We start from the raw sequence: 14626 nt of genomic DNA, 5'->3' as shown, positions 1-14626 counted from the left end.
TCACAACCGGAAGTTGGTTAATCGCCACTCGATCCCGGAAATATGACCGAGCTAAAACAAAAATAAAAGCTTAAAAAACACGTACATTTACACATAACATAATTTTATGCATTTTGTGCAGTTACATGTTTATCGTAACGGTATAAGTGACTAGTTAATTGTCTCGCCACGACTTTATAGGCTACTGTAAAACTCAGAAGTTAGTTAAAAGCCTACAATAATATCACTAAGTTATAATGCTAACGTTTCATGGATTTAACTTTAATATCAACGTTATGAATACAAATGTAAATATTATGTTTGTGTGGTGGTGGCCACACACACACACACACACACACACACACACACACACACATTCACAATAGGACTGAAGAATAACTAAAGTTAAATAAACTGAATTCTCAGATTAAATAAACTGAGAATTAATAAAAAATTAGAATTTACACAACCAAATAAACAGCACTTTCAGAGTAGGCTGCAGTTACAACATGCACACATGGTCACAACAAATGTCATACTTACTTTCACATTAGCATATGGTTAATATTAATTTATGTTAACAGTAAAAAAGAAGGCACTGTAAATCATTGGTGGTACAGTGTAAGGGTTCTACTGCCCAGACATTACGCATTAATCATATGATCCTTCCTTTATCTCCTGGATCACAGGTTACCTGAGAGGAAGCGCACAGTATGTCAGGTTGGGGAACTGTGCTTCTGGGACATTAATGAGCAGCACGGGGGCTCCACAGGAGACTGTCCTGGCTCCATTCCTGTTCACACTGTACACAGCAGACTTCAAATACAACTCTGAGTCCTGCCACATCCAGAAATACTCGGACGACACTGCTATTGTGGCATGTATCAGGAATGGGCAGGAATCTGAATACAGGGAACTGATAAAAGCCTTCAGTGACTGGAGTCACAAGAACTGTCTCCTACTGAACACCTCAAAGACCAAGGAAATGATTATAGATTTCTGCGGGTCCAAGCCCCCTCTTCAGCCAGTGAATACCTGTGGGATGGACATCAAGGTGGTGCCAAGTCATAAGTATCTAGGTGTACACCTGGATAATAATTTGGACTGGTCCCTACACATAGACGCTCTCTACAAAAAGGGGCAGAGCCGCCTCTTCTTCTTAAGGAAGCTCAGATCTCTTGACATCTGTAGTAAGATGCTGCAGATGTTTTATCAGTCTGTGGTGGCAAGTGTGTTGTTTTATGCTGTAGTCTGCTGGGGAGGAAGGAAAATTGTTGTAGATTCATGTTGTATTAATCTGCCTCTGCTACAAATATCATTCAAACACTGTGCAGACACAGCTCCCCACACCCCATTTGTACAAAGGCACAGAAGAGCAGCTTAGAGAAATGACTTCAATCCTGCTGGTTGTATTTTCATCCACCAGGGATCTTCAGGGATGAGCGGGACATCATGGGCAACACAATGGCACCAGACATTTGTTACTGCAACAGAACAGGCATTTCCTGGGTCGAGATGTGTTCATTATCCAGTTTAGCTATTAAATGAATGCAATAATTATATTTTCCTATTGTCAGTCTTCTGTTAATTCTATTTTATTTCTGGAATCCAATAAAACACAATATTACACTATCATACTGGCAATAATAACTTCACTTGGAGTTCTCTTTTTTGTAAACAACGTCTTTACTGAGTTCAATCACAAATCAAAAACAAGGGAAAAGCATAAAACAGAACAGGCAAACAAATACATGAACATACAACAATGAAAAAACAATGAATAGGGGTCGCCAGGCTTCCACTGGCCATCGTGATCTCTTGGGGGTGGGTGGTAGCAGGTGGTGGTGGAGGGGCTTAAAAGAGGCTGCCACTGGCCATCGTGATCTCTGCCTTCAGCCTCGTCATGCCTTCTTCTTGAAGGATTTTGATCAATATCTGAAAAATAGTTACATGATCCAATCATAGCTTGTGATGCTGTAAAGGCTGCACTCTTGTTTTTATGCTTTCCAAAGGAATAAAATTGACCATCCAATAATGTCCTTCCATTTCCCAAGCAAGCTAAAGCTATAAAATGTACAACAATATATACAATACAATAGAATATATGCAACAATATATACAGCAGTGGCACACATACTAGTGTAAAAAACAAAAACAAAGTGTTGTTTCCATGTTGACATGATTGAAGGATGGATGAGGATGAGGAGGGATGTACACAGTCATAATAATGGCATGTGAAAACTCCTTTGGCAAATAACACGGCCTGAGTCCAACAGCCAACAGTTCTATGTCTGGGCAACAGATATGTTCCTTGATGGTAATAATAATGTGACCAGGATCACACGAACTATATACTTTCTTTGGCTAAGCTAACGTTAGTCCAGACCATCGAGTCAAGTGGAGAAACAGCCTTCACGAGACATGACACTCTAATTCTTCGATGCATCGCATTTGTAAATAGCACGAATTACATCTTAGAAACCATACCACACTCGTTGGATGATAATTAAAAGACTATTTTTCTTACCGTTCTCTCGTTCTCTGAACACAACCCGCTAATCAGTATGGCCGCCGAATAAGCAAAAAATTACACGAAGAAACTTCCGCTTGGGACTTTCCAACTTTCCGGTATAGACTAGATATATGGCGGCGCCCTAGTCGGCCATCTTGACTGCAGTTGGGTCCCTCTCGTTTAGATTGGCTTGGTATATAATTGGCTCAATTTAAATGTAATTTTTTTCCCCTGAGTTTATGTTTTTAAGTCATGTAACGTTATAATAATAATAAAGTCGTCACTTTAACATACCAATTAAAATAAAATAAGATAAATTAAGATAAAATAAAATAAAACAAAACACTTTTATATGAAGCTGTTTAAAACTCGCTGCTCTCAGCTGTCTTTAAATTATAAAATACCGTTGATCCCTTAGCCAATCAGCAGCGTCCCTCCTCACTGCGCAAACCAATCAGAGAGCTGCATGCACTGAAAGCTCGAGCCAGCGGCGGTTTACCTGCTCAGTGAACACTAACGGGACGGGACGGGTACACACACCTGCCCGGTACCTTTTATCCCCCTGAACTTCAAACATAACGGAGTGAAAGCGACACCGCAACACCTGCCTCGCGCCACAGCGGAGGGTAACCGTCACTAAGTTGTCACTGAGCGCTCCGCCGGTACCGTCATGGCTCGGCCCGGCTCGGGTGCCCTCCTCTGCCGCAGGAACATCAAGCTGGACTGCTTCCTGAAGCGAAAAAAGCTGTAGACCTGGTGCCAACTGTAAGTATCAAAGAGACACAGCGCCAAAAAAAAAGCTAATGTAGAGAGGCGAAACGTCAAACCAGAGATAATCATGTGTTGGATTTTAGTTTTTCTGTCACTGGCGAGGCTGTGTACAAACCGTAACTGACAATCCTACATTCAGTAGCAGTAGTACACTTTAAAATCATAAACCAAAAATAATCTTAGAAGAAATAAAAGCAGGCTGAAGCATTTCGAAAGTTCATTCATTTAATTAGTGTACAAAACCTTGATTTAAGAAAAAAGGCCATTTAACATTAAATATACTCAAATATTTTTATAATATATATATATATAGAAAGGCACATGGTCCACTTTGTGAGGAACCAATAAACATGTTGTCATGTTCAAGTTGTTAACATGACCTGTTTTTGGTTTTCCAGCACTGATTGGTGGATGATCTCTGCTTTCTGGAGTTGTTCACATCTTGGCATGGAGGGTTGGTCTGACGTAGAGATGCTGCTCCAGAAAAGCTAAGATCTTCTTCCAGGAGTCTTCCTGAGCGTCTGAGTGGGGCTTGGTTTGTCCTCCCCACGCCAATACAACTGAAACATACAGGGTTAGATTTGAGAGACGATTCTGCGACACAGTGAGTAGCAGACAAGTGAGTCTGTAAAAACTCACCAGACACTTTATTAGGTACACCTGCTCAACTGCTTGTTAACACAAATAGCTAATCAGCCAATCACGTGGCAGCAACTCAGTGCATTTAGGCATACATGGTGATGACGACCTGCTGAAGTTCAAACTGAGCATCAGAATGGGGAAGGAAGGTGATTTAAGTGACTCTGAACGTGGCATGGTTGTTGGTGGCTACAGCAGCAGAAGACCACACCAGGTGCCACTCCTGTCAGCTAACAACAGGAAACTGAGGCTACAGTTCACACAGGCTCACCAAAACTGGACAATAGAAGATTGGAAAAACGTTGCCTGGTCTGATGAGTCTGGATTTCTGCTGCAACATTCAGATGGTAGGGTCAGAATTTGGCGTCATGGATCCATCCTGCCTTGAATCAATGGTTCAGGCTGCTGCTGCTGGTGTAATGGTGTGGGGGAGATTTTCTTAGTACCAACTGAACATGGTTTAAACACCACAGCCTACCTGAGTATTGTTGCTGACTGTGCCCATTTCACACTTTAAGCCTCAGGCGCCTTGGGCCCCGAATGGTCAGCTTATGATTTGACCACCAAGGGGCGTTTAAAGCGCTAAGGGGTGCTGGTGTTCAACTCCCTTCTTTGTGTGACACTGTGTGTATGAGCACAACTCACTTATCTCGTTTGTGTCCATTTTTCTAAAATTAGTAACTCTGAAGTGAGGCATATAGGGCGGCTCAATCAGGTGTCCGGCACCGGGATATTCAACTCTGGTCAGCAGGTGTTCGTTCCCTGCAGCACGCATCATCTGGGCCATCTGAGGGTCAAAGGTCAAATCAAAACAGCACAAAATGAATTTACGTCAGTGGGGCTCAGGTGACCAGGGAGAGGTCACCTTTATTCAGTTAAGATGGCAGCTACTGAATATACGATGCTATGCCAGCTACTAAGAACTACCGTTTTATCATGTCAGCTCGGCGTAGTGTGAGAAGTAAATCTCTGCCAAAATTACAATACTGCTAAACTGCATTAAAGGCAGTGTAACACAGCTTTAACAATTAGGCAAATTATCGATTATTTCATTAACAGAAAATCAATCTGCATCTATTCATAAATCTATAGTGTCTTATAGTGTTAACTTATTGTCAGCTGTGTGTACTCACATCCTCAGCACACTCTGCCGCGGGCACGTTCAGATCATCAAGGCCGTTAACCATCAACACTGGACACTTTATTTTCCCCACCTGGAAGAGAATTTATTAGTCACCAGTCATATCACTGGTTTCATGACTCTGACACAGCTGAGCCAATCACATTGGTGTTAGAAAAAGACAAATAACCACAAAAGTAGGGCCCCAAGTCAGATATTTACGTCCAAAAGTTGGTTGTTAAACAGGCCTCAAAATACTTATTAGTATGTCATTCCTAAAATGTTGAGGCAGAGGGTGCTGTCTGTAGCTCTGGTTGAGGGTGAGAGGCTGTCAGCAGATAAACAGAGATCTGTGTGGGTACATGAGACCCTAAAAAAGAGGCTGGATCATGGGGAGTACCACCAGTTGGTCCAGGAGCTTCTCCTCCATGATGGCTGTTTCCAGGCGTATTTTAGGATGACTCAGGGGCAGTTGTCCTGCTGTCTATCATCAGGCCGTATAGCTCTGGGTATCCAGCAGCAGCTACCACCAGTTTCTCTTCCATTGTTTACCAACTGTAAACTTGTTGTCGTGACCACCACAGAAGGCCCGCCTCTTAAATCATCTGATTGGACAACAATCTGGCAAAAACGGCAGGCGCCTGGAGTGCGGAAACGTGAGGCGCGTTGCAACACAAAAACAGCGAGCAAAAAGTTTCATTCTTATTAAAAACAATTACAAAAAGCCGCCTCCAGCTGCTAAAACGCTTTCTGTGTGATCAGGGCCTTAGCGTCTTCATTACTCCTATATCATAATGTTCAAACTGCTGGAGATAATGTGGGTTCTCCGATGCCAACCATTGTCACATATTCTGGTCTTGTCCATTGTTAATTTCTTTCTGGCGGGAGGTTCGTACAGTTCTGCAAAAAGTATTCCAGGTGGACTTTACATTTAACCTACAGACGCGTCCTGTGTCATCAAGTAGAAGATGAACTGATCTCCAAATGGCATGGACATTTTAAGATGGGTCAGTGTATTATCTTTGTTTTGTAGAACACCCCAAGACATTTGAGCTCTCAGACAACTTTTACAGGGTCTCAGACTTTCATTAGCTTGTTAGGGCTCTGGCTTGTTCGCAATCATCATTAGGAAAGGCCAGGTGATGCAAATTTCAAAGCTTTAGAAATATTCTGCAGGCTGAGTTGCAATAATCCGGTTACACTTAATACAGTTAAGGCCTGGCGATTAGTGTGTGGACTTAAGGGAAGGTCAAAGTTCACATCTGTTTTCACCCCTATTGTGAATAATCCCGATTTCCAGCCTGGGATGGTTGATACTGGTTTTGAACAGTGGAGAGCTAATGGTGTTCATAGATTGAGGGACTCACTCTCTGGTAATGTGGTTATGACATTTGAACAAATGATAGAGAAATATTCCATCCCCAGACGTGACTTCTTTCGATATTTGCAGATAAGGCACTATGTCTCGCACAGTTCTACGTTAGTTGAGAACCATGAAAGCTCTCCGGTTGAGAAATTATTATTTTTAACAGATAGAGAGATATCCATAAGTTTATTGTATAAAGCTATGTATCTCAAGACCCCGAATAGGTTGCAGAAGCTTAAAGGCACATGGGAGAAGGAGCTAAACATCATAACTGATGATGAAGAATGGAAGGATGTCTGGAGACATGCTAAATCAATTTCAGTTTGCAATCGTGCCCAAGCAATACAGTTAAAAATTATACACAGAATGCACATATCCCCCAACCGCAGACATTATTTCAATCCTACTTTCTCACCCACATGCCTTAAATGCAAGATAGAAACTGGTACCCTAACTCATTGTTTTTGGTCATGTCGGAAAATGCAAATGTATTGGTCTAATGTATTATCTGAAATGGAGAAGATATTTGGTTTAAAACTGGAGATGGACCCTGTGTCTCTCATACTGGGCCTCCCAAGTCGACGTTTAACATCAAAACATAAGAGGCTGTATTGTGTTCTTACTTATGCAGCAAGGAAGAATATTTTGTTACAATGGATCAATGAAAAGGTACCAACTGTTAAAGGCTGGCAAGGAGTAGTGTTTGATCTAGTGCCATTAAAGTACCTTACATGCATATTACATTTAAAAACAGACCAATTCTATAAAGTCTGGGAACCCTATTTGAACTATGTAGAGCCTGGTGTCTCTAATATAATGTTGCAGGGATTTTCTTGACTGCTCATACTGTACATTTTTATTGTAACCCCCTAGTATTATTTATATAGATCTGAGCTGATGTTTTTTGTTTGTTTGTTTTTTTTTGTTCTATTTTGTTTGTTTGTCCACTTGTTTTGCTTTTCATTCCTGTGGACCATATTATGTATCCACCCTTTACTTGTAAAAGTGAAAAAATTAATAAAAAATATTGTTTAAAAAAAAAAAAGAAATATTCTGACTCCTGAAACCTTGTCCCAACAGTCAGAAGCCATGGGCTCCTCTGAACAGCTGCCTAGCACTCTGAAAACTAAAGTAAGAGATGCCCACAAAGCAGGAGAAGACTAAAGAAGATAGCAGTGTGTTTTTTAGGGAGCTGTTTCCTCAGTTCTTCATGTCATTAAGAAATGGCAGTTGTGGAGGTCGAGTTGAGGTGTGGAAGGCCAAGAAAACCTTCAGAGAGAGCTGCTCATAGGATTGTTAGGCAAATCCAAACCCCTGTTTGACTACAAAAGACCTGCAGGAAAATTTATCAGACTCTGGAGTGGTGGTGCAACGACACCTGGACAAATATGACCTTCATGGAAGAGTCATCAGAAGAAAACCTTTCCTGTGTCCTTGCCATAAAATTCGGCGTCAGAATTTGCAAAGGAACATCAAAACAAGCCTGATGATTTTTTTGACTGATAAAGGTAAAACAGGACTTTTTGGACACAATGAGCAAAGGTATGTTTGGAGAAAAGAGTAACACCTGTCCAACTGTTAAACACGGGGGTGGATCAGGCGAGCTTTGGGCTTGAGTTGCAGCCAGTGGCACAGGGAACATTTCACACGTAGCGGGAAGATTGGATTCAGTTAAATTCCAGCAAAGTCTGGAAGCAAACATCACCGCATCTGTAGAAAAAGCTGAAGATGAAGAGAGGATGGCTTCGACAGCAGGACAACGATCCTAAACACACCTCGAAATCCACAATGGACGACCTCAAGAGGCATAAGCTGAAGGTTTTGCCGTTGCCCTCACAGTCCCCTGACCTAAACATTAAAAATCTGTGGACTGACCTCAAACAGCAGCGCGTGAAGATGGCCCAAGAATCTCACAAAGCTAGAAGCCTTTTGCGGGAAGAATGGTTGAAAAGCCCACAAACAAGAATTGAAAGACTCTTAGCTGGTTACAAAAAGTGTTAAGAAGCTGTGAGACTTGTTTTTGCTTCAGGTCCTTTTTCTTTTGTTATTTTGAAACTGTAAAAGATTCAAATTAAAAAGTATTTGTCCATAAAATATGTTCCATCTGTAACATCGTGCCTTTTGGAAATCAGGTTGCCCTCTACTTGCTTAGCTACTCACAGTAAACAAAATTTGCCCAAAACTTTGCATGCAACATAGTCACATAGTCCTTGGTGCATGTGAAGCTGAGAATTACTTGCACAGCTAAAATGCTATGTCCACTATTGGCGTGTACTTACATCCACTTTCGTTGCGGAATTATTGGTGATTGGTAGAAACATGTCTCTCCATATGTAATGGTTGTTCTCATCCAAACGTTCCTTGTGGGCATTCCTGCCATCAGAAGTTATTGTTCACATCGGTCAAACAGTGAAACTTCATGCGCTCTATTTATGTTGCTGACAGAATAACAGAATACCTAATGTACAGCAATCCATTGACTTCATTGAGTGACGCTCCAGGTATATAAAGATGGTGGCCGCTGACACAAACACAACAGCGAGGCTGAAACAAAACACAATGACACCCCCGAGACACTGGATCTCCATTTGGTTCTGGCAGATGGTTCAACAGCCACATATTCAAAGCTCAAGAAACAGCAAGTCCAAAATATTTTGCATGCTACTTACCTTGAAAACTCTGCTCTCAGCTGCCAAATAGATGGTCATAATAGAGCCAAGAGAAAGACCAAATATTCCAACTCTGTCCGACATCACTTGAGGATGGTCCCTGATGAGAGCTAACGCTGTCTGTGCAGAAGGAGATAACGGGAAATTAAAACCAAAATATAAATCTTTCTAAGGTGTGATCTAAGGTACACCAGCTATAAGAGTCAAGTTACTGTATGTATATTCCCAAAAGCCAGTGGCGTGGTGGTGTAGTTTAGGATTTATCCCATACAAAATAACTGCCCTAATGAATTTACAGTAAGTTACTGTGTAGTAAAAGCGTCGCTGTAAATGTAGGAGCACATACAGGTGAGTTGAAAAGGGCTGCTGCTGCAAACAACATTTTCTTTGCTTCCTTGCTTCTCATATTCCAGGAAGCTGATGAAGCTTTGGGTTTTACAGGATTGAATATCAAACGTATGGACTGCAGACTCTGAAGTTACAGTATGTTAATAATAATCAACACTAACCTCAAAATATTTGAACTCTTCTTCTGCTGACGTCTGCATACCAGCGCTGACATAATTCAACGCCAAAGTAACGTAACCATGGGACGCCAGCAGGGCCGAACGATACTCTATCAGCCCTCCACCACCTCCCCACATATCCAACAGTCCGGGGAAGGGTCCAGGACCTGAGGCACAGAGAAACTGATTACCAACCTGAGAGAACAGATTTTTAAGGATGATAAATAATCATAACAATATACTGGATTTATAAAGCGCTTTTCTGGATACTCAAAGACGCTTTGCCATGAAAAAAAAAACAAAAAAAAACAAGAACAAAACAAAAGAAATGAAGGGGGAGCCAGGTTGTGGAGGGCTTTAGGGGTCGTGATAAGGAGCTTGGAGTGGATACGCTGGGGGATGGGGAGCCAGTGGAGGTTATGAAGGACTGGTGTGATGTGTTGGAGTGTGTGAGAAGACGAGCAGCTCAGTTCTGGATATACTGTAGTTTCTTGAGGGTTTTGGGTAAAGAAGTAACTGGTTGCTGGCTGACACTCTGTGCTGCAATAAAATGGTTAATCAGCAGTGCCGTGCACTGTAGAGCCGATGCGCTGCTGGTTCTGCCGGCCTGAATAGAATATAATCTCTATAGCCTACTGTTGTGTGTACAGCCTTTATAGACTGAGCTGAGTAGTGATGTGTGGGTCGACCCGTAACCCGCGCGACCCGCAAATGGACCTGCGGGTCGGGCAGCAGTGACCGTCTGTTAAATCAGTCTGTAAATGATATTATTGGCTATTACTGTCATGGCATCTGAAGGTATTGATGCGTTGAGCAGGTGACAGTCCGCGGTCGTTTTCAAAACACACTTGTGTCACACACTCCATAAGAAACTTGTTGAAACTTTAAACAATAATTTATTGTACAAAACAGGGGAAACAAACGTTGAAAAAAAAGGGTTCCATAAAAAACAGCTACAAGCTAGAGGGAATAGTGATAAAGTGGTAAAACTTGGCACTGATCCACAGCCTCAGATGGATGCGCTCGAGCCTGCCGTGCGCACAAGCTCCGTTGGTAGGCGATACTATATTTTCACATTTTTAACAATGCAATTTAAAAGTTTTGATTTTTATTGATAACCTACATTTACCAACAACAAAAAGACTACATTTAGCACAAAAAAAAAGTAAAAAAACAAACAAACAAAAAACCGAATATTTGAATATCCGAATATTTGGGTACAGCCCTACTTTAAATACCAACAAAAGGAAGATAAGATGAGGAAATGTGTGTTTGTCAGGTGAGGCAGGTGTACCTGGAGGTATAAACAGGGTCCCTCGTACTCCTGTCTCTGTGATATTGATCCTCTGGACCCCTGGAGCCATGTACCACCTCTCTGTGAGTGACGAGGCCAGAGGAGACTGCTCCCTGAAGCCCTCAGTTACATGTCCGCTGTAGACGGAGATGCTGACCAGCAGGGGGCTGCAGACGTCCATCTTTCTCAACCTGAAAAGAGATTAAAGGTGTGTTACAGAAGCGGCATCAAAAGGGACCTTGGGTCTGCAGCAGAGTTGGAGCGGGCTACAGAGGTCTGATAAGCTCACTTGTTTCTAACTTGAACAAATATTTGTAATTTATTTGCTTGCTGTTCACTACAAAGAATTAATAAGAGATCAGCTGTGAGGATTTTGTGCACAGCCAGCTGTATCTAATAAGTAGGGTGTCCCCAACTAAGGAGTTACATAGTTGTCTTGCCTGTCATCGACTGATAATCAAATAATGCTTTTCCTGCCTCTGTGTGGATTATGTTCTCCAGTTCTCCAGTTGTCCCATTCTCATTAACACTGTATCTCAAGAGCTCCTTGAGGGAATTCCTTAGTTATAGCACAAATGTTCACTTGGACTCAACGATGAACTGATTAGATTTCTGTGGTCAAAGGTCAAGGTCACTGTGACCTTGCATCCATCTTATTCTCTTGAATGCGTATCTCAAGAACACCTTGAGGGAACGTCCACTTGGACGATTAAGATGATTAGAATTGGTGGTCAAAGGTCAAAGGTCAGTGTGACTTCATAAAACATGTTATTGGCCGTAACTTAATAATTCTTTCGCTACTTAGGACAAAATTTTACACAAATGTCAAAGAGGATAAATGATGAAGTGATGACATTTTATATCCAAAATGTCAAAGGTCAGCTTCACTGTGACATCATAATGTTCTGCAAAATACCTCCTAAACTATACTATAATTATAAGAGGAACTTGACTGCTGTGTGGAGGCATACAACCATGGGGCGCTAATTCAATTTTTTTTCTCATTGATTTTATATTATCATATATGACATCGTTTCCCCTTTGTCGAGATCAGACAAAAGAACTGAAACACCCAATTGAACAATTTGTCTTCCTAACTTGGCATAAGAGCGGATTCTATAATTGGAGCTATTTAATCCAGAGCTTTTTGTTGCGTGTCGAGGGTGTGTGTGTGTGTGTGTGTGTGTGTAGGTGCAGCAGTGCCCCTGTTCACAGCACTGAAAGGGAGCAGAGGGATCAACAGAGACAGTCACAACATGTCAGAGAGCCGTTCTTAAGTTCAAAAATTATTCAGCACTTTGCGAGAGCCACGTCAAGTCAGTGCTTCTATTAATGCAAGTATCCCAGAAAAGGGTTATTTATCATGATTTACTGGGAGAAACCAAGCAGTTCTGTGTGAAATCAGAAATCCAGCACCCCATGTAGCCTGAATGGAATGACCCTTTGTTTCATAACCACATATTTCTGCAACTACGACAGTTCAACCGAGAGATTGCCGAATGACGAATTAGACTTCTTAGATTGAATCTTTGAATAGTTACCTGTTAGTGGTCACCCCTACTAATAAGATGGTTGTCTCATTGATCATTACAGAGATGAAGAAGATGATAAGATAAGAAGATAATTGTGTTATTGATGTCAGGTGATGCTGCCCAGTTCAAGTCTGCAGTTTTGCAGCACTTAACAAATTACCTTAGGGCTTGACGGCTGCCTGGGACGGGACGCATACTCCACAACAAACCCATCTGTTCTTTTCCTGTGTACGTGCCCCCAAAACTCAAATCCTCTGCAACTACAAAAGCATTAAAATGTCAACAAAATACACAAAACAGCCAAGAAGCAAATTAGCTGTAAATTAAAGGACAAACAGCAAACATCTGAGGTCTTTTTGTGTCCAGCATGAGGCCACTTGTCCTCGCTGCACACAGCAGATTTCAGACATCAACACACTTCAAGATTTAAAAAGGAGGAGAACCCACCAGACACTCTTCCTCTGTGATCACTGACGTAGTGTCCGTAGGCCTCCCAGTAGTGCTTGTCCTCAGATTGATGGAGGGAGTGAAGGTGACTGGAGATCCTGGAGGCAGGCTCTCCACCACCACCTTGAACTTCTCATCGACCAGAGCTCGGGTGGGGTGAACAGAAAGAATCGGCGGAACAGTGTGGGACATGGTGGATAATTGGCTGTGGAGAAATGCGAGCACATGTGTATGAGTTACAGTTTATCAAGTGGGATATTTTTCTGCATAACAAGTAATTTTATTTCTCATAATGCACGTTTATTTTGCTGTTAGTATTCTTTTGTAATTCAGGACTTTTACTGGTAAGGTGTGTCTTTACAGTGTTGTATTGGTAGTTTTATTTAAGTATCTGAGTCCTTGCTCCACCTTTGACACACTGACAGCTTTATAACCATATGGTGAAGTTCAAAGTTCAGAGTTTGGTATTTCTATTTTGTTATATTTTTACTTTTATTAAACTACATTTCAGAGAGGATACAGTACAGGATACATCAAAAGCATATAAAGCAGTTAAAATCAGCTTTAAATTAACCAACTACAACATTAAAGTAGCAGTTACATGTTAATTCTTTAATAACAATCATATAATTTGATACTAACACTGACAGTGAGTATTTTTTTTACTTATGATACTTAACATTTTGGTTCAAATACTTTTGTACTTAGAGGACTTTTACTTGTAGTGCTGTGCTTTTAAAGTAGCTAACTTAGCTTTCCTATGTATCTTGTGAGTGGAGTGTTATGTCAAAGTGTGCCAGCACCAACCAGCAGCCGGTATGACAGATACCAACGTTACACTACTAACGTCATTGTGTAATATTAAGTACACTGACCTCAGCGTAACTTCTGTCAAACTACAACACTTGACACAGTTTAACAAACTTCCATCCAGTGCTGCATTTTTTTTCTCCACAAAGACACAACAGCTCTTGCTACTTGTTATTTTTTAATACGCTTAAAGCACTTTTGTTAAAATGTCAACCCCATTATTATTTACTTTATTTTGTTAAAAAAAATTTGTCCTGTTTTCTTGTCCTGTTACTATTTGTTAAAACGGTTGTTGAGATGTATACAGTGAATCTACACATAGAATGGAAATGTGTATGTGTACATATTCATGTAAATCGAAATGTGAAATAAAGTTAAAAAAAACAAAACAGCTCTGACTACTTGGTAGTTTAGCCTCGCTTAGCTCCACTAAAGATAGTATTTACGTGTCTGAGCGTCAAACCGCCGTTTAAATACATCTCTGATTTATAAAGTGTTGTTTAATAAGATATTTCTAAATAATTATTTCACCTTACCGAAGTCAAGCCCACACAGGAACAGCGGTTTCAGGAAACGACTGAGCTTTCCCAGGATAGCCTCGTGAATGGACAACAAACGGTTTTATACTTTACAGAGCGAAGGCATGTCCCGCCTTCCTCCCCCTCTGATTGGCTAGAAGTTGTTCATTTCCTTGGTTGGATTGGTTAGGTTGAGGTAAGAGGAGCAGGATTGGTTGGGGAAAGAATGTCAGAGTAAGAGCCAATCAGAGGCAGAGAAAGGCAGAAGGGGGCGGGTCATGCCTTCGCTGTCCCGTTTCTAGGACAACAGCTTTGGTCCAGTGCAGAACCGTCAAGTAGACTTTAAACATGTCGATGTTTTTTGGTTTCATATTCCTTCTAAAATACTTGAAAAATGTGGTGAGATGGATTTTCTGTTAAGATGTGACTTCTGTATTACCAAGCTACCAGTTAAGTTGTCCAA

At 41.2% G+C, this 14626-nt stretch overlaps 1 protein-coding gene and 1 pseudogene across 3 annotated transcripts in view; both read right to left on the bottom strand.

Annotated features, from left to right (window-relative positions):
* The window catches only part of LOC125883170 (peroxisomal succinyl-coenzyme A thioesterase-like), a 41456-nt gene extending 27159 nt beyond the window's left edge, over window positions 1–14297 (bottom strand). Inside the window, exon 1 of one of the 3 annotated variants that reach the window (XM_049567385.1) lies at window positions 14182–14297. The gene's annotated coding sequence lies outside the window, so the exon portion shown is untranslated. The remainder of the gene's footprint in view (window positions 1–14181) is intronic. The other 2 variants (XM_049567388.1, XM_049567384.1) reach the window with 2 other exon arrangements.
* On the bottom strand, window positions 1649–13035 carry LOC125883171 (peroxisomal succinyl-coenzyme A thioesterase-like; annotated as a pseudogene).
* Window positions 14298–14626: the final 329 nt, after the last annotated feature.

This window comes from Epinephelus fuscoguttatus, linkage group LG22, assembly GCF_011397635.1.
Source record: "Epinephelus fuscoguttatus linkage group LG22, E.fuscoguttatus.final_Chr_v1".
Lineage (NCBI taxonomy): Eukaryota > Metazoa > Chordata > Actinopteri > Perciformes > Serranidae > Epinephelus > Epinephelus fuscoguttatus.
Note: the sequence above shows the minus strand (reverse complement) of the source record. Positions and strands in the feature narration are given on the sequence as shown.